Genomic DNA, 18,378 nt, shown 5'->3' with positions numbered 1-18,378 from the left:
AATGAAGTTAGCTTAAAAATAATAAAAAAAAAATTATAAATTACTCATAAAGGGTTAACTATAAACTATTTTAAGGTTTGAGTAGGTTAACATTTCTTCATTTCTTTATTAGATTTTCTAAACTAAGCAAAATAGGTTCCATGACAAATTAAAAAAATCAAAGAATGCCTCTACCAATTAGGATGTCACAACTTCTGCAGTGCAAGTATTCCTTCAATTTTATCCGCGTCCTTATTTTCGCAGCACATACTTGACATTTTGCCAACAGCAGCCACCAGCCAGCCACTCAGCTGGGCAGAAATCAAAGCCAGGCCAAGTGGCCAACCTGGCTAGGCAGCCTGTGGTTGAGGTTTTAACCAACACTGCAATCGATTGGGAATTTTGTTACGAGTTCAACGTTAAGTACCTGAATTTTATTTTATTTGGCTTATATAATATTCACAACTATTACAGTATATAATGTTAAAAGATAATATAATATATAATATAATTATATAATATAATAAGATAATTATATATAATATAAAAAAAAATAATTTTTAACACATAAAAATTGGTGGCCAAAACACAATAATTTATTTTATATTAAGTTTTTTTTCTCCTTTTTTTGCTATATTTTTGTGTGGCAGTTTGGTCATAATTAGACGCACAGCTAAAAGCCAGAATTATGCAGATAACGACCCGAACTATCAGAGCCAATTACTTCCTGAAAAATTAATCAATTTTTTTTATTCGACAATTGCAAAAAAACCTTAAGTCTTTTAAGAAATTTACTGCTCGTTGTATTATGATTTTTTTTTATACTTTTGATAAAAATATAATCAATAATCAACTCTTAATAACTTTGAGTCCTAAATCACAATGTATGCCAGTGTAGCTGTGGCATGCTTAGCTCATTTAAACAGCCGGTCCGCTTTGGCGAGACTGAAATTCCAAACGGATTAGAAGTCGCGCGCAAAGAGCAAACGGCAAACTGCAAATTTTTGCACTGCCAATGGTAACCTGTTTGAGAGCCCGACGGGGATCTATGGGAGATGGTGTGGACTACTGCTTTATTTTGGTCCGATGGGGGCAGGTGCTGTGGTGTCAGCCTCGAGTGTCAAACTAGGTGCCAATCCGAAATTAATTATACATCCCAAAGATCGAGCTTGAATCGAAGATCAAGATTTTTGGCAAGAGCAATATCATAAAGACAGTAAAGTTGAATTCTATGATGAATATCTTTAAATGTTGATGTTACTTTATCACTTCGGGTTTGATTTACTATAAGTTCCAAAATAAAATGGTTTTCTTAAAAAAAAATTTCGGGGTTAAAGCTCTCAAGTAAAAGTGTAACGTTTAGCTAATTTAAAGGTATTTTAAAATAAGTATCCCCATATTATAAATATTAAAATTGTATTTGTGTAATGGGTTTTGCCGTGTATTGGACAACTATCCTTCAAATGTAGCGAACAAAATATTTGCAGTGTGCGCACACGCACAACCATCTGAGGGACAGACATCAATTTTTGCAATGGTGACCCAAAAAATCAATCGCAGGAATGTCTGCTTGCTAATCGCGGATCAGGTTTCCGTCCACGCCGATGATGATAGTAGTGATCACATGGTGGTGACAACATCGTTTGGCGACGTGCGTTCGTTTTATGTTGCCGTCATGCATCGAGTCCTAAGAGTAAGTCGCCTTTTGAGGTTAAATTCTCCTTCTCCTTTGAGCCCCGCCCAGTTTCTGCGGCCGTTTCTGGTGCTTTTTTCCCCGACTGCGGTTGATATTTGTTCCCCGTCCATTTTTTACACGCATTTGACTGCATTACTTAACCTCAATTTGGCCGACGACGTGCATCAACTTGCCACACTCCCAATCGCGACTGCGAACCACTCCCCAACCCACTCGTAGCTCCCCCCTTCTGACCAACGGTTGCGTTTCCGTTGGCCACCACAGCTCCGTTGCACAAATGAAGTTGTCGCGTCGGCTTACACCGATTTGCATATTCCCCCTGCCAACTGCAACTCGTTTCCCCATTCGGAGAGAGCGGATCCTGTCCAGCTCCGGTTGTCCATTTCAATTGTCGATCGATCGCTGAGCCCTGACTCATTTTTACACTGAGACGGTCCTCTATAATGTAGAGAGTGTTCCTAGATGTTTAAGGGAAATTCATTTATAAGTTTAGAAAATAAACACGATAGCAAATACAACAAATTGAATAAATTAAATATTTATAAGTATTTATGAGCGCAAAGCTTTGCAAATGATTTTTAAATAAATCAAATAATATAATTAATAATTGTAGGACTTAACTGTAAACTGCCTGTACAATTAATTTATTAACCGATTGGTACGTAAGGACAGTTTAACTAAAAACTGAATAACCAAGAAAGCAAGCAAAATTCGACAAGCCGAAGTTCATGTACCCCTGCAGCTATTGCAAAAATTAACTATTCTTGAAAGCATTAAAATTATAATTTACTTGCGTATATGTTTAAAGACATTGAAGCTTTGATGATTCAATTATTCGATAGTTCCTATGGTAGCTATTTGATATCGTTTTCCGATTTTATAAAATTAAAAGCGTAATTTGAACTGTAAAATAAATAAAAAAGTCAAAAACAATAAAAAAAAATTTAAAAATAAAAAAGTTAAATAAAATAATGTACTTTTTTTAATATTTTTATTGTTCTATTGGGAGTTTTATGTTATAGTCGCCCGATTTTGATATTTGACGGACAGACGGACGGACGGACGGACATGGCTAGATCGACTCTCCTAGTTATGCTGATCAAGAATATATATTCGGAAATGTATATAGTTATATCGGAAATGTATTTATATCGGAAATGTCTCCTTCATTGCGTTGCAAACTTCTGACTGAAATTATAATACCCTCTACAAGGGTATAAAAATAACAAACTAAATACAGTCCGAATTTAATAACTAAAACCGATTTCTGATTTAACTCATTTCTCACATTTCAGCTATTGAAGTTTTAGCATAAACAAACGAGACTAAATAATTTGAATTTAGTAAACACTTGACGGTTTTTTCCCAGTGCATGGGCTGTCATGTCACCTCGTGGTCTCACATCTCCTCTAACAATTAACGAAGTTGGGAATTGGGATCAGGTTGGGGCACCACCTATCCAACTCCAACCACGCGTTCTTCGCTCGCTGGCTGAAAAAGCTTCAATTGTTCTCCCAGCTAAAAACTCGTTTTGCGCATGCACGCCTTATTTGTGTTTTTTTTTTCGTATGTATTTTATTCGATGTTGTTCTTTTTTTGTGTTATTTTAGCGGTTTTTGTTTTGATTTCTGACTGCCGTTCGAATGTATTTGTCAGCCTGTAGTTGTTGCTGTGGTTCATGGCGTAGTTGCTTTTTGTGTTGCTGCTGGCCACTTTTATTTACGGTGGCAAGTGTCGCTTGACAAATTGATTTTGATTTGTTTGGTCTTTTTCGTTTTTTGTTTTATCTTTTTTGTTCGCTGCATATGCAAACCGGCAAAATGAAGTTTTTGTTTGGGGCTTGGCAACCTTGAATGCCCAGGGAAGTGGAAATGACTGCTTGAAACCCATTAAATTGCTTCAGTTCCCAGCCGAACAGGAGTAGGAAGCAAAGGCAATATCCATCCAATTATCGCTTCCTTCGTAGCATTCAAATTGGAAATCAAACAGCAACAGTTGAATGCACCCGATTGCGGGCGACTCGCGGGGGTGGAGGGTGCGGCCTTGGGGTGGGAAATCGAGGGTAACTGTGCATTACACGCTCGTTGGCATCCTGTTTCATGCAACAGCAAGCAACAGGATGCACCACAAACACTCTGAAATTGGAGGGTTGCTTTGCTAAGCACTTAGAGAAATAGGTTATATTTTTTTTTCAAAACTCATTTTAAAACCAAAAAAAAAAATGTTTGGGTATGTACATACGTATTTTGTCAAAGAGCAGACAATTTTCATTAGTTGCTTACTTTAGATATGTAATTATACGACAACATTCGTTATCCATTTGTTTTCTTTTTAAACGGTTTTGGCTTTATGTACTTTTTTACGAAGCCAATGATAAACTTTTGTCAGTGTGCTCTGCCCTAAATGGCCCTCGAAAGCCAACCAAAGTCAGTCACAAGTGAGTTTCAAACAAAGCCCGTCCATCCAACACCAGCGATCCATTCCAACCATCCATCCAGACAGCGATCGCACAAAAGAACAGGCAACACAATGCATTGAAGCCCTCTACAAAACAATTTATATATATAAGGAGTAGGGACACCAAACCCCAACGCCCGAAACACAAAGGATGATCAGTCGTGCGTCTCAAAATTCCCTAAGCCTTAAAAAACGAATTCTCGTACTCATCAGCGGCCGAACACCTGATGATGACTCTGACTCCGAACGCGACTTTGACTGCGACTGCGACACCTGAACGTTGGGAAATGATAATTAGATGGTCTAGCAACCCTCCGCGAGACAGACGTTACAATCGCCCAGGTAACAAGGTAATGGTGGTGGAATCTCAGTGCATCCTCGGCTGGTTTTTCTTCCTTTTTGTGTTTGCCTAGTGTAAAGCGATCGTTTGGCTACATAAAGGTTGCCATCCAGGGGCTGTTTGGAAAAACGGGGAAAAGCAACCTGCTAGGATATTCGGAAGTCAGGAAGAGTATCGCGAAGACGTTTCACCCCTGCTGGACTCGCTTGAGGAGATGTGCCGCGCCGTAATTAGTGGCATCCTAGAGCAGACTGTGCATCGTAAAAATATGCGCATATCAAAAACTCCCATCTACATAATTATTAATTCAATATTTCCTGCCCGTTCTTGCGTCCCAGTTTCGTCTCAGCGAAGGGAAAGGAAACAAGCACTTGACTTTAAGGACCACCGATATTATGGAATGAAAGGGGAGTTAAACTCAACGACCGGATGGTGATCGAATAAGACCAGAAGAGAAAGCACTCGAAAGGAAGATCTTATGCCACTAAGGAAAGGAGAATGGTGTGATATAAGTAAAGCATTCTAGATAAATTTGGCAAAATGTAGTCTTTTCCTGTTTAAATTTAGATTTTTGAAAAAAGTAAAAATTTTATTTTGGATATATATTCATTTACTGGGACGTTGTTTCTTCCGATCAGTATGAAAACCTTAAAAAGTTTGTGTGGTCATAATGGTTAAAATATAGTATTAAATATAAAAAATTCAAGATTTCTAAAATGAAGGATTAGAGATCACTATTATAAATCTATGACCGGACTTGTTTTTACGCAACAATACTAAGTTCTTATCGATCAGACTTGGACTATGTTTACCAAGCAGGAAAAGCAGAATAAGAAATCAATGGAGAAGTCTGCTGGCGAAAGTGGAAGCCCCTTTGATCTTTTCCGGAGTCACATGCGTCGCAAGCTCATTTTATTGTGTTTCCTCGGGAGCTCTTCCCCTCCAGCTGCCATTAACATTGTGGCATTCTACGCTTTCGCGTTGTCTTCTTATTCGTCCCCCCATAAGCGAGATAGAGGCACCCAGAGTGAGATGGCAATTGAATCTTTTCCCGGATGGTTCACTGAACCCGGCCTTTGACGATTTGCGCCTAGCTAGCGGACGATCTTTCGGATCAGGGGGTTACATTTACATCAAGTCTCAGCCTGGCAACGAGGATGATAAATAGTGGGTCTCGCACTTCCCAAGTTCTCCTGCATTTTGTGTAAAACTCTTGATCACATAATGCCAAGACATACAGCCGGACATTAAATAGGGTCGAGTCTCGGGAGCTGCGAGCTTAGAATGACATGTGCTTGCAATTACGGTTCAGTTGGCCTACATTTGTCTAAGTTTCCAATCTACGACACACTCTACAGAGAAAAAAAAGTATGTAGATTCCAAGAGAATAATTTTTGGGTTGTGAATCCAGTGTAGAATTCCTTTGATGAGCTGGTTTATAGCTTCCCAATTTTGTAATGTTTTTTTCTTTTATACCTTTAAGTAAACCAGCGGGATAGTTGTTCCAAAGAAAGAGGAAGACCAAGGCACCAGTGTATAAGAAAAACACATTTATTTCTTATAGACTTCACCTAGACCATCCCAACTTTGCATAATTTCCACTAAATGGCAGCCTAGATATTTAAGACGCGATATGCATAAACTAGAGTTCCAAATTACGCGCCACGAGCGCACTCAAGCAATTCGATTTTCATTATTTTCACTGTTTTCCCTCTTCGCTGCTGTGGAAAGTGCAAGCGCAGGAGGCCAAGACAATTTTCTTACCCTCCGGCTGGGGATCTTCGTGCAAATGCTATAATTTACTATATATCAAGGAGATGAGCAACCCTCATGGCCGCACCTCCTTAATCATGCCCACTCAACTGTGAGGGGGGTGGCTTCTGAAGGATCGGTTTTAAAACGATCCTAGCCGAGTCCCACATAATATTTGCATCTCATTTCCGGACACTTGGGCGCAAGGTTCAGCAATCCAATCGAGGGTGAGAGTTTGACAATTGCCTTTTGGGTGCGGGTCACGAAAGTCCGAAAGGGACAAAGGCGGGCGGAAATGCCTTCACATGAACACAACTGCAAGGGGTGAATAATTATAATTATGTTTTGAGTCGGAGAAGCTCTCATTATACGAGACCCACTGATCCCTGTGGCATTTCTATTGACCTTAGAAAATCTCGCATGGAAAGCTTTCGACACCCCTTTGTAAGGGAAAAACTAAGGATGCACAGACAAAAATTATTAGAAAATAAAGTTCCTAATCTTTATTGAAAGCCATAAACTTATTTAAAGATTTCTTTCTTTTAATATAAAAACCTTATGTATTCATTTTTATTATTTCCAATCATTTAACTATTGAATTACAAAAATAAAATAAATATTTAACTTTAAGAATACATCAGCCATATTTGTTCGTTATAATCCTTGCTGATATGAGAAAGGTCTTATCATTTCGCACTGTGTAATACAGGTGAAATAAAAATCAAAAAAGATTTTATGGCAATTTTCACATGGAATTTTAATGAGCTCCCCTAGGCAAGGGCGTTACGGTGGCTTATTTACAATTCCCCGGCTGGATTTGAGTTGTGCACTATGCGTGAACCTCTAACAGTGAAACACACAACTCAACCCCCTCTGGATTTCTCTCGCGCTGTTGACATTTTCCCATGATTCGTCACTCAGTTGGTTGGGCTTTTTGAACCTGTTGCATAATTTGTCAAGTGATTTTATTGGCTGGGTAGATGATTTTAATGGCAGACTGTACTGTCTGCATGCATAATGAGCTACCTGAAAGTAAGGTATGATTTTCAGAGAATGACTTTTCCGAGTATAAAATGATTGATCTCTTTTAGAGAGTAATACGAAAACATAATTCTATAATGAGTTACTTATGAATTTCTACGGCATTACTGTATTGACAGGATATAAAAAATAAAAAATGTAAATAAATATAATAATATAAAAATATTAAAAAAGCTAACTTTTCAGATGAGATTTGGGGACTATATATGAAAACTCTTTATTTAAGAAAAAAAAAGGGTACGAAATATTTTGTAAACAAAATTAAAATTTTGTTCTGAGGCTAGTTCTGATTTTTGAGTTATTTTCTTGATTACTTTATAATCGATCTCCTGAATTTTGAGGACTTTTAATGGGAATTCATCGATAGAAGTTAGGAGCGAAGAAAGCCATTAATCACAATATAGGAAACCCTAACAGTGCGTCAATCCCTTGGCCACTATTAGAATGTCAATGACCGGCGGACCCTCGCTCCAAGAATCTCTAGCGCAACGCTCTCTGGACATTTTCGGCAAGAGATCGACTCATTATTAATCCTCAGCAGCAAAAGAGACCATCGTAGATATCTTGGTTATGGAATGCTAGAGCGTGAGAGAGAAGGTCTTACCATTCCCAATCCCATTCCCAGCATTTCGTAGGGTTAAAACCCACGAGCAGTTTTTGTCTTTCTTTCTTTTTGGGCAATCATCAGACAATAGAAAGCTAGACGAACCAGCCAGCAGGCGAACCAGAAGAAAAGGCAAGGCAGTCAGGAAGAACCGCGCCGAAGAAGGGGCCTCCAAAATGGGTAGGAGGGGTGGGGTTATGGGGACGGAGGGTCTCTGTCCGTTTTTCGGTCGTTGAACTGGGAGCAGAGAGGAGAAGTGAGCTGGGCAGTGGGAAGTGAGGAGCAGCGATCTTCGCTTTCGAGACTCGTAACAGTAAACAGTAAAAACGCTTCAAATGCGTACGACTGGCGGTGAAGCAGCGAGTCTGGATTTTTGAGCCCGACGATGGGCTTTCTTCTTGGGTAATTGTGGCGGCTGTTGTTTTTGTTGTTTTTAAGGCCGTAACCTGTTAAAGCACTGACCAAAATATTGAATAATATTAACAATATCTTGGCTAAAGAAAACTTGAGCTGCTAACTTTATACTAAACGCAGATTTATAATTTTATTAAAAAATTAAATATCATAAATTATTATAAATTCAAAATCCATGATCCAATTAATTATTTTTCAGCACTGAACCTATCTAAAAAGGTATATTTTAACCTGTGGTCATCATCGGATTTTTGTCCTGCTTTTCCCAGCTAATGAAGGAAAAAAGGTAAAATTTAAACGAGCAGTTAAAAAAAAACAAATAATTAAGAAAATTAATATTGTTTTTTTTTAACGAGAAAAGTTACAATCCTGAGATTTTTTTAAAGTGTGGACCTGGTGTTCGGTGCCCTGAAACCTGAGACGCGTTTAGGACTTTGGCCCAGAGCTACGCCCGCAACTTGATGGTTATTTACGAACCTGTTGCAGGCAACGCAATGGGGCTTATGTATATAGCGCTATATGGCGACGTGGATGGGTGGTATGGGGGTTCCGACAAATGGGCACACGCCCAAAGCCCCGAAAGCGTTGTCCGTTTGGCAGACAGTGCACCTGACGCTTCGTCCAAAAGTGAAAAATAAACGTAACATGGCCGGCAATTTACATGCGTCGCCTGATCGCGTTCCTTCTTCTCCACCCCCGCTCTACAACATATCTGTTCCCTTCGAAACGCCTTCTTTGCACTCCCCCCTTTATTCTGTTTCTTTCTCTTTATGTTAAAAGCTTCGCGCATTTGTATTTGTATTTATTTTTGATTTGAAAGAAAACCCTTTCTCCGCCACTCTTTCTTCATGTCTCTTGGATTTCTCTCCTTCCGCTGCATTCTTGTCTTGGGTTTGCGTAAAGTTACCGTTAGCCGCTTGGATTTTAATACGTGCGCCTGTGTGAGTATGGAAATGGAAGCGTGGGACATGAGGGCCAACAGCAACTACCAACCCAATGTGGTAAACTCATGGCTTTTGCGGCCTCTGCACTGCAAACTACATTTCTACAGTTCCATCTTAAGAAACTAAGCTCTGAATAAACTAAACCACGTAACATAAGAAAAGGAATGTATCTTATTGAAAATTAGACTAAAAGTGGCCCTAAATTCAGAAAAAGTAAAAAATAATTGCTTTCAGAATAACTTTTCGATTTTAAGGTTAAGATTAAGGAATAATTTTGTTTTCAGTGTAAACTTTTTATCAACGTCGCCGTTAAAGTTGCTTTGATTTTGTCCCAGTTGAAGAGGCACAGCATCCGCTAGAGTTCCTCATTTGGCTTCTAGGTGCGCATCCGCCTTCGTCTAGTGGATTCGGATTTTAATACGGCTTTCAGACCTCGCCTTCATCAACTTGTTTTCTGAAGTTGCTATTGCCATTGTTGCTGCTGCCTCGATGTTCTTCTCCTTGGTTGCTTCAGCATCTGGTTTCCCACTCATTTGCTTAATTTCAATTTCGTTTCGTTTGCCATTTATGGCACGATGACCATGAACGGTTTTTTAGACAGCTGTAGGTGTATGGTATCTTTTGGTTTTTGCGCAGAGGATGTAACTGTTCATTTGTAATAGATACAATAATAGTGATACTGAGGGATGGGTTTACATTGCAATGATATGTACAGACAACGCCCTCTGCGATCGCTTTCTCCGAAAGCACTTGCTCAAAAGAGCTTTTTCTCCTTAGTGACTCATTACTCCATTACTGCACAATCTTTAAGTATTTTAAAATTTTAAGGGTAAAACGACTACTTCGTTTTAAGAAATTGGAAATATGAAAACCATTTCTTAGTTATCAAATGGAAATAATATTTATTTCAAATATAGGTATATTTTAAATGTGTAGCTACATACGTATATAATTTAAATAACTTTTAAAAATAGTTGTATAATTATAAGAAAAGTTCATCAACAGGGAAAACAAGTAACTTTTAGAAAGGTTTGACTGTGCTGTAAAGCTTTTTTGGCGAGGAAGGACGGAAGCGTTCCCCTGTGCTCGTAGCAATTAAGCCACGAGCTCAACGCTTGACACATTGCATTTCATTAACCAATTAACATAATTAGTGTTCATCAATCAATTGATAATTCCGTTTAATGCAGAGCGGGCCGCTCGATTTTGAGAGCGTAGTTGGATTCCGCAGGCATAAATCAAAAGTCGAAATACACTTGTTGCGCCCAAGAAAGACAAAAAGCCCAGAAATCCCACCTCAAAACAATAACAATCCCTGCTACTTTACTCTTTGCTGAGCTGAGCTTTCCGTTTGGAGAGTTGCTCTCTCTGGCTCTCGGGGGATGTTCCCTGGTATTGGTGAGTGTGAAGCCAAGCCCCAACTCTCCAATGATCTCTCAGTTGGCGCTGGAGAGTTAGAGAGCAAGAGAAAGAGAGGGCCTTGCGCATGTGTGGTTGTGATATTGTGAGGAAAAGGGTTCTTGAACTTAAAAGGGGTCAAAACATAAAATGAAACTCGAAATGCCTGGGCACATAGACAAACCGAGCTCTCCATGTGTCCATATCTGTATTTGTATCTGTGAGCGCCTGTCTAGGTTCGAGTGTCTGTGTATGTATCTTTGTGAGTGTCTGCTGGTCGTTATGCTGCCGGCACTCTGCTGCTGCGCTGCTCCGCTATTTCCTTCGTTCGCTTAGTCTCTTTGTCTATTCCGTTTTCTATTTGATTTCTACCTGTTGTTGTTTTGGCTTTAAGCCTGCTCCCCTCCCAGCGCCTGCCCCCTTTCTACCCTTCTTCTCTTCCCCACTCAAAGGCACGCACTCGCCTCATGCTTACACTCTTAAAAAAACAGTGGTATTTTTATATTTAGGAATAACATAAATCGCCACCTGTTGCTATTAAAGTGCAGCTTCCCTGACTAGAAACATTAAAAATTATAAACATATAGTGTCATTAAACATTCATTTTTTTAAGTCTTATTGTGGCAAATAGCGTTAATAAACTTTATATATATTGAATTGATAAATAAAAAGATTGGCAGTAAGTTGATCGGCATCTGTCGATCGAGCCATGTCCGTCAGATCAGCGCTCATCATTTTAAAATTTGCCACACCCTCTCCAACACCCACTAATTGCGTATCTCTGTTGAGATATGGTAGAGACCAATTATAGGGCAGTGTATGTTTGTTTGTAAATGTACAAAACATACTTAAATATTTTTTTAAAAATTCAATCAATTTTTTGTTTGGTCCCAGTTTTAAAAATGTAATGGTTAATATATATACAACAAAAGTTTTGATAATTTTTTACAGTCCATGTGCTTAGCTGGAATTTAGGTTTCTCTTCCTTGGCGGGCACGACACTTTTTCGTATTTACCACTTTTCTCGTAAACACGACGATTTGAGCTCATCGCGGCTATTTTTAGCTGGGGTGCGTAGGATCATATCGAAACGGATCCGTTGACCCAAAATAAAGGCCCAACATCCGTGGCGGGATGGGGTCTTTGTTTCGGACATCGCACAGGAGTTGCTGCTCATCGCCGTGAACCATTTGTGTAAACAATATTATTTATGACGCTACCCCATTCCGATCCCTAGCCGAAGTCCCCGCGAACCCCCCGTCCGGTTTTCCGTACTTATTACTATTTACAATTCCATTCTCTGGGTTTCGTTTTACTTGGTTTTGTGCTTCTTTTTGTCCGTAGGCTCCTTTTCTCCTCTCATTCTCTTCGTTTCTTCGGCAGCGATTCCTTACCTTTTCACGCTCCGCCGCTTTTAGTATCCAAAGATACGTTTTGTATCTGTGTGTCTTCCCATCTGGGAATGTGTGCGATTCAATCTCGATTGTCAATCTAGGCGGTTAGAAAAGATGTTTGCCTTTGGCCTGGAACAGGAACGAGAAAGGCCAGAGAATGAGAACTCGCTCGGTCAGCGACCTCCGAGCGATTACACGTGTTGTAAATTAGTTTAGGATTCCCTGTTCCCAGGGACTCTTGAGCGATGGATTGGGTTCCATCTTGGGAGAGATACGAGGCTAAACAACTCGTAGCTTTAGATTATCCCTTCATATACGTCGATAATTCCTAGAAATAACTCAATAAACATGTAATAATCGTAATAAGAATATAAAATATCAATTTGATAAAAGATGAAACTATATCAATTATAATTTAGATAACTAAAAAGATCTATTTATATTAAAACAAGAAAGGAAGCACACTTCGGCAAGCCGAAGTTCATATACCCTGGCAGCAAGTGCAAAAATTAAAAATTCTTGAAAGCATTAAAATTTTGATTAACTTGCGTATATGTTTAAAAACATTGAAGCGTTGATGAGTTGCAGCTCAATTATTCGATATTTCCTATGGCAGCTATATCATATCGTTTCCCGATTTTAATAAAATAGAAAGCGTAAATCTGAGCTGTCAAATTTTTAATACATCAAAAAGAATTTAAAAAAAAGAATTACAAAATAAAAAAGTTACAACAAAATTTTAAACCGTAATTCTGAAATTCGTAATTATTACTAAATGTCGAAGAACTAAAACTAAAATTTAAAAAAAGCAAAGTTATTATTTTTTATAGTTATTTTTCCGATTACTTCTATGGGAGCTATATGCTATTGTCGTCCGATCCGACTTATGTACTACCTGCAATAAAAAGACAACTTTTGGGAAAGTTTCATGCAGATAGCTTTAAAAGTGAGAAACTAGATCGCGGAGAAACGGACGGACACACGGACGGACAGACGAACGGACAGAAGGACGGACAGACGGACATAGCTAGATCGACTCTCCTAGTGATGCTGATCAAGAATATATATACATTATAGTGTCGGAAACGTCTCCTTTACTGCGTTGCAAACTTCTGACTGAAATTATAATACCCTCTGCAAGGGTATAAAAAATTATTTAATATGATGTTCCCGCGCGATAAGAACTTTAACAAAATAAAATACATTTTGAGAAAAAAAAAAGAAGAAATCCCCGAGGAACCCCTTATGCGAACATACAATGTTTTCCCTCATTAATTGATGCACAAGGAAAAATGACTTTTACACACACAAAAAGCAAACACAAAATAGTGTCTGAAAATTATAAAAAAGGCAGCAACCACCTCACGATGACTAGTTCAAAGGGATCGCAGCTTTTCCTCAGGAAAATCCAGTCAATACAGCTGGCTGACAAAAGATTTCAAGATAATCAACAAACCCCGAGCTGGGGATCTCCTCAGAGTCTTGCGGCTGTTGATTTTTTTAACAGCTGGCTTGGGAGGATCGATTGAAACCTCACGACGTGAAGCTGCGATCACCGCAGTGCCACCTGATCCAACACAGATATCCAATCAAGAGCAACAACAATTTCACACCTTTGCACCGTTAGATGGGGAGAAAAAAGGGTGTGGCAAGCTGAGCTTATTTCTTCTGAGGACCCCTGCCAACCGGTTCCCTAAGATACTTTTTAGGCTGTCTTCGCAGCCGACTGACTTGTGATTACTAAATTAGCACTCTCCTGGTTGTCTGCCCCTTCCCCCATTTCTAATTGCCGTTGCTGGATTGTAAGCCAAAAAAAAAAAAAACGGGCAAGAAGCCAAGAAATTCCTTTTTAATTAGCGTCCCATGTGAACGTCATCGCAAGCCCAGAAACGTACAAATCTGCGGACCAACTTCCAGCTTCAATCACCTGCAACTGTCCCAAAAATTGTGTTGCGTCATAATCACCGTCTGGTGGGAACTTCCGCACACAATCAACGCAACAGCTTCTAATGCCATGCGTTTGCACTCAGAAAAATATGTTTGCCGCATTTGGGGACAACCGCATTCGGAATCTAATAAAATTCATTTTTGAAATATTAAGATGCTAAGAATTTCAATCAATTTAAAATAATGTATATTATTTTTACCATTGTCTATTTTTATTCATACCTTTATTATTTTTATGGCTCATGTTATGAAATTAATATTTTTGAGACACTTTTATTATAAAAATTATTTTAAAAAGATCTTGATAATAATAAATATCAATCAAAAATGTTTTTTACATTTTTTTTGTAAGTTAAACCTATATTTATTTTTGGAGTGTATCTTGCCTAATGACACTCTTGCTGCTTTGGAGCTGGCCTTTTTTGGGCCTTAAATCCGGAAATGTCGCCATCCCGCACTGTGTCCTCCTCCATCTCTGTCCCTCTGGATCGGATCGGATGTGACAGGGCACTTTGGACATGCGCTGACGTCGTGTGAACCAAGTAGTTGGCGTGTCCCCGGTAGCCAGGACCATGAGTTCCGTGAAATTACCATGAAACGCCGAATTGGTTGCCCTGGTGAGCTGCTTCCCACAGAAAGTTGAATAATTTTCACGCTCCTTGGCCGCAACCCCCGTCTCGCAGGATCCTGCACCTGTGGCTTTTAGCTGCCCAAGATCCTGGACATTATCCTGACCCTAATCGAAGACAGCCGGCCTTGCCAGCTACTTGTACCCTCCCTCAAAAACTCAGCCAGCAATCACAGGGTCTCGTTCAACTGGTTTCGAGGGAATCGAGAAATATTTCCCATGATCTGTTGCTTGAAGTGGGACACAAGAACGGTTGAACGGGGGGAAGAATTCGAAGTTAAATTTTTATTTTGATTTCTTCGCCTGGCTCCCGACTTAATGGCCCTTGACTTTGGTTCTGCGATATCCTGCCGAACGCAACTCTTTCACACAGGCTTGTACGTAAGGTCAAATCATGCCTTTGTTAAGGGAGAACTGCACTGTTTTGTTACTCCATTCTTCCCACGTTTCGATTCGATCCCTCGCCCTGCAGCAAGGATAAATCGCAGACGTATTTAGATACAATTTTATGTTCTTCGAGATCTCGAGGTTTGCCGCACCGTTCTCAAAGGTCCTCGATCCTCTTCAAATAGACGTGGACGTTGACACAAACACCTGGCCGTTGGACTGGGGACTTCAAGCAAATAACTTAAATCGAGCGGCGGGGTAATGTTTGAGCAGCGACTGTACTCTGGCAGGACTTGGATGTAATTACGGGCAAATAGGAAAACAGTGGAGATTGGAAATTACAGCGAGGCACGAAGATAAAACCACCATCCCCGCACCGCACCGCCTGCCACCCCTCGGGGCACCGGGCACAAAGCCAGCTCTTTGTCTGGTACACTCGTATGTCTGCCTCCGATATTTCGATATTTACCAGCGGCAAAGAAAACGCAGAGAGAACAGTCAGGCACCAGGCACCAAGCACAAGGAACAAGGAGAAGGGGAGGCAAGCAAACAGTGTATCCTGTACCCTTGCACAGACGTTGACTTTCATTATCTGTTGCGCCACTTTAAGCCACTCAGCCGGGGATTGGGCGATTTGGGGGAGCTTCAGGGAGTGGGGTAGGGGTAGGTGCACTTCAAAAAATATATGTTCCCTAAGCAGGAGATAAAAGTATGTCCACGTTGGACATCATATAAATTGTAAAGGACAAGGAGTGAGAAAAATAATGACAGCTAACAACAAACTTTAAGGCTATTTTAGGCGAAATATTATATTCAAATTAGAGAGATCAAATTAAAGAGAGCATCGGTAAATATTATTGGCCTTAAGAAATAAAGTTACCAAAGTTAGTTAGTGCAATTGGTATGTTAAATGTTATTCGAAGCTACTAGTTTTAATGTTGTAAATAATTTTATTTATTATAGAAATTCATTACTAATTCAAATCTTAAAATAAGAATTAAGCAATACAAGGTGATTAATATTTGCCTTAACAATATAAAAAAAATATTGATTTAAACTAAACAAAGCTTTAAATATTAGCTCTAAAAAACTTTAGAATATAATGCTTTATACTGTATAACTTTTTCAGAAGCTGGTACAATATATTTTTGTTTGATATTTTTGGTCAGTGCAAAAGACCGTGGCATGCATATATGAAATCTCAAGCACTTGCACGAAGGGAGCATACTATACTCATCTAAACAGGCGAGGACGTGCCGCCTTGGCACAATTGGGCCGCCACAGGGTGCAGGGTACTGCCTTCGACTGGATATGATGGGATGGTATGGGATGGGATCGGAATCGGAGTCCAGACCTCGAGGATCGCTGTCAGAGTCAGCCGTGTGTATCCACTGGCAAATGCCGCGAAGAGGGAGTTCAACGATGTTATTTATTCTCTGGCGTTTCTCTTGTTGCGAGTGAGTGTGTGTATCAGAGGATACGTTTATAGCCTTCCCCATTCCGCCTTTTGATTTGCATTCCAATGTGTGTGCAGTGGGCCCAGCCCATAAAAAAGCGAATCATGATGTAAAAAACATTAAACGCGATCCCTTTCGCTCTGGTTCGGGGGCTTAGAGGGTGCAAAAAGGGTGGGGCGGATCGTGGGATTCGCGGGGAAAAAGGTAATTGTAACGTGCGAATTGCCAACTGAAAAATATTTTCAATTTGCTAAATAATATGTCATCCGACGAGCTGGGGCGATCAATCCTTCAGAACGGGAGTTGAATTTTGATTGCCGCTCTCTTTAATTAGCATACGACGCGTTTCGAAGTCCTAAGGCAGTAAAGCGGTTACAAAAATCCGAGTATATAAGACCAGCTTCGAAAAAAATCATTTGGTGTATTTACAATCAGTAATCGAGTAGTTTCGATCACGGAAGATCAGTGTAATAACCTTGTACCTTGTAAAATATATATTAGAAAAGAAAAGACAACTTGATAATTAAGTCCGCTTTATTATAGTTGCTTAGCTTATAAATATTTTAATATCTTAGCGATATTTCAAATCTTATTCAAGAAATGAGTATATATGATATACAGTCTGTGCCTACAATTTTTTCGGACTTTTAAAAGTCTCGACTTCAAATAAATTCTTTTGTGTGTTATGAATTTTTTGGGAGCATATTATGGTCTCATTCCTTTGCCCTATTCGTTTATCTTCAGATCGCTTCTTATAGCACTTCCTTTGAAATATTCGACCAGCAGCCACACAGTAAGAACACCCTTTGTCATTAACCCTTCGCAGTTTCCTGATACATAAAACATTTTCTGGACGAATTTTTTTGTGGGAAAGCCATAAAACGATTGTTTTTTAATTTTTGATTGCATTTTATTACACACTCCTTGTGTTCCGTTATCGCCGCACTTCTCCGAAAGCCAGAAAGATCGCCTTCAGATTCAGGAGCCGAGATACTCGGCCTCTTTTCATTTTAATGACTTTGACATGCATTTGACCTGGATATGGCGCAGATTGCGGACTGACCACCACGGTGGACTGGCAGGATCTGAAAGTGTGTTCGTTTTCTCCGAAAAAGACCAAAAAACTCTGGCCCTTATGCACCCGCAGATGAACTGCTGTTTAAGCGGCGTGTCAACGACTCATTGGCATTTGAATGCCCCATGTGTATGACCATTGTCGCATTTCATTTTTATTTTTGTTAATTTCGCAGGCAGCCAGCCAAGACGACCGATCGACGACCACCAGACCTGGCCATGACAAGAAATCCTTTCCGAGAAACATAACGCACTGAACATGAAATCCATTTGTAAAACATGCTTTCGACTTTTGCAATTCGAGGCCAAAACAGGGGGCCACTGGTATACCCAAGTCCTCTCTGGTTCTGCTGGCATGCAGTGTGGTCATATCGCGCTCTACCTCCCAGGTGCAGTTGCAGTTTTAGCTGCAGTTTCAGTAGAGCTGTAGTGCTGCTCTGCCCACCGCAGTCAGCCAAGCAGCTAGAAACCGAGCGGCCAAACTGAACCATCCGTCCATCTACACATCCAGCCATTCATCCATCTATGCAGCGCTAGCTTAAGCTATCCCCAGCTGGAAGGCTCTGTTGTCTGTCGGGTTGAATGAACCAAAGAGAGCAACTGTCGCTGCACAGAGAGAAAATATTCCCAAAACAGTCCTTAAATTATTAAAGGTTAATTATTAATTGATTTTTGTTTCCAGTCGATAAAACTTAAATAAAATCAGTTTGAATTTTACCAAGAAATACCCAACTTACTAACTAAAACTTCCTTTTGAGTAGGGAGTATGATGCTCATGATTTTGTTTTTAATTTAAAAATAAACTTCTTTGTATATTCTATCGCTCTGAAAATCTTGATATCGATTCCGTATTAAGCTTTTTTCTA

The 18,378-nt window shown here is 39.6% G+C and overlaps 1 protein-coding gene across 1 annotated transcript in view; it reads right to left on the bottom strand.

Moving 5' to 3' along the window:
• Positions 1 to 18,378, bottom strand: part of LOC128266380 (clavesin-2) — a 50,065-nt gene that overhangs the window by 2,745 nt on the left and 28,942 nt on the right. The window lies entirely within an intron of this gene.

The sequence above is a fragment of the Drosophila gunungcola genome, chromosome 3R (genome assembly GCF_025200985.1).
Source record: "Drosophila gunungcola strain Sukarami chromosome 3R, Dgunungcola_SK_2, whole genome shotgun sequence".
NCBI classification, from domain to species: domain Eukaryota; kingdom Metazoa; phylum Arthropoda; class Insecta; order Diptera; family Drosophilidae; genus Drosophila; species Drosophila gunungcola.
Note: the sequence above shows the minus strand (reverse complement) of the source record. Positions and strands in the feature narration are given on the sequence as shown.